The sequence below is a fragment of the Malania oleifera genome, chromosome 1 (genome assembly GCF_029873635.1).
Source record: "Malania oleifera isolate guangnan ecotype guangnan chromosome 1, ASM2987363v1, whole genome shotgun sequence".
Lineage (NCBI taxonomy): Eukaryota > Viridiplantae > Streptophyta > Magnoliopsida > Santalales > Ximeniaceae > Malania > Malania oleifera.
In genome coordinates this window covers 131,334,789-131,337,481 of record NC_080417.1, presented here as the reverse complement: position 1 = coordinate 131,337,481, position 2,693 = coordinate 131,334,789, and positions in this window count along the sequence as shown.

Genomic DNA, 2,693 nt, shown 5'->3' with positions numbered 1-2,693 from the left:
TCAGTTCAATATAAATATTCTCATCATTTTCTGTGCACTTTCCATCATCTCATAATAGTACATATCATATTTCACATATTTCCACATTTCCCAAAATACTCATATCAGTAATTTGTACAAACTCCTTTTTCATGCAAATAATTTCTACTCATGTATAAATATCACATTTCATTATTTTCCACTAACCACATCAATCATTCTCGTTTCAATATTTTCTAAGAAAATACACATCATTATATTTCACATTTTTCAACACATGTCATGTGCCACACAATTTTCACTCAATATTCATAATATGTTAATTTCACACTACTAAGCATCACAATTTAATATTACTCAAATGCCACACAATTTATCTAATATTTATATCATAATAACTTTCAGGAAAAATACCATATGCTTATTTTCACATATTAATTCACACAGTAATTCTAAAAATACTGTTATAATTTATTCCTCTTACCTGGCTTACTGAGAGTCTCGCTAATACCCAGATCCTACACCCTTGGCGCTCGAAACTTAACCCCTAAAATTTATATTTTTTCCAAATTAATTAACTTATTTCCCCAAAATAATACTCAACTAACCTTCCCTAGACTCCATGTACCTCAAATTAACATTTAAACTAATATTTGACACCCCCACTTAATTTTCTAAATTATGTTTGCGGGTCTCGAAATTACACTCATGGAGCTCACGTGGGCCATAAATTTCAGAAATCCTACTTCAACCTCAGATGCTCAATATTCAAACATTTCTAAATTAATTAAAAATAAGCCCCTTAATAACCCCCATACCCCAAATTTGGGGTTTTGCCTACGACAACCCCACAAGAAATCCGTCCCACTAGACTTGTAAAGAATCATCCCTAGATTCTCGTGGTAGTGTCCGATCATCAATCAAGCTTATAATTTGTAAGAAATTGAGGAAAAAGCAGAATTTGCCTTACCCTAGGAGATACGCCTACGCTGCTCCTACCACCAATCCGCTCCGGTAGAAATGACGGCAGCGGAGAATGGAGTCCAGCAGTATCTTCCGATTTTCGATCGGGCGAGAATCTGTCATGGAACTAAGAAGAGAGGGAGTGAGAATGAGAGGAGAGAGAGAGACTACGCAAAAGAAGAAATGAAAAGAAAGGGGGGGAAATTTATCTTCTTGAAGGATAGAGATCCTTTAGGAAGTTAACATTTATAATAATAATAATAATAATAATAATAATAATAATAATAATAATAATAATAATAATATATTTTTTTAATAAAAATAAATAAAATAAAATTTTAATTATTTTTTTCTTTTTTAAAAAATTTAATTAACGAACTAATTATTTATTTATTTATTTATTTTTTGGGAATCACTCCACTAATCTTGTATAGCCCTTTTTGGGGTTATTACACCATGTGATCGTACTATCTCCTGAATATATAATTCCGCCAGTCTGCCATGGAGTAGTTGACTTTAATAGGAATGAAGTGAGCAGTCTTCGTCAATTTATCAACAACCACCCAAATAGCATTCTGCGGTAAACCTGTCATGAAGTCCATAGATACATGATCCCACTTCCACTCTGGGATGTAAAGCGGCTGCAACTGGCCCGCTAGCCTTTAGTGCTCAGCCTTTACCTGCTGGCACGTCAAACACTGCTGCACAAACTCAAAAATTTCCCTCTTCATGCTGCTCCACCAGTAAGACTCTCGCAGATCCCTATACATTTTAGTACTACTTGGTTGAACCATGTACAAGGACCTTTGAGCCTCCTCTGAACGCATCCTCCTGATGTCCATATATGCAGGCACGCACAACTTGGAATGGAACCTCAAGACCCCATCATCAGAAATACTAAATTCCTCTCCCTGTCTGTCCTGTACATTAGCTATCAGCTCTGCTAATTCTACGTCATTTCTCTGACTGATCTTAATCCTTCCTTATAGAGTATGCTGCACTACCAGGTTGACAATAAATGCTTGAGGATCACTCTTTACCAACTCTACACCGAGTCTCTCCAAATCCATCTAGATCGGATGCTAAACCTCCATAGTTGCCAATGTCGGTCCCACTGATTTCCTGCTCAGAGCATCAGCTACCACGTTTGCTTTCCCAGGGTGATAACTGATAGTATAGTCATAATCTTTAATAAGTTCCAACCACCTCCTTTGTCTCATGTTCAGCTCCTTTTGAGTGAAAAAGTAATTCAAACTTTTGTGATCGGAGAATATCTCGCATATCTCACCGTAGAAGTAATGCCTCCAAATCTTTAATGCGTGTATCATTGCAGCCAATTCTAGACTGTGGGTAGGATAGATATTTTTATACTTTTTCAACTATCAGGAGGCATAAGCTACAACCCTATTGTGCTACATCAATACACAGCTGAGCCCTTTCAAAGACGTTTCATTGTAAATAACATAACCATCACCCCTTGACGGAATAATCAACACTGGTGTAGTCACAAGCCTCTACTTCAATTCCTAGAAGCTCCATTCGTATTCGTAATCCCATACAAATCTGGCATTCTTCTTGGACAGTCGCGTTAGAGGCCCTGATAGTCCCAAAAATCCCTCTACAAACCAATGGTAATATCCCTCCAGTCCAAAAAAAATCCTAATTTCCTGAATGTTCTTTGGCCTTTCCCAATTCACCGCTGCCTCAATCTTGCTGGGATCCATTGAAATACCATCCCTTGAAATAACATG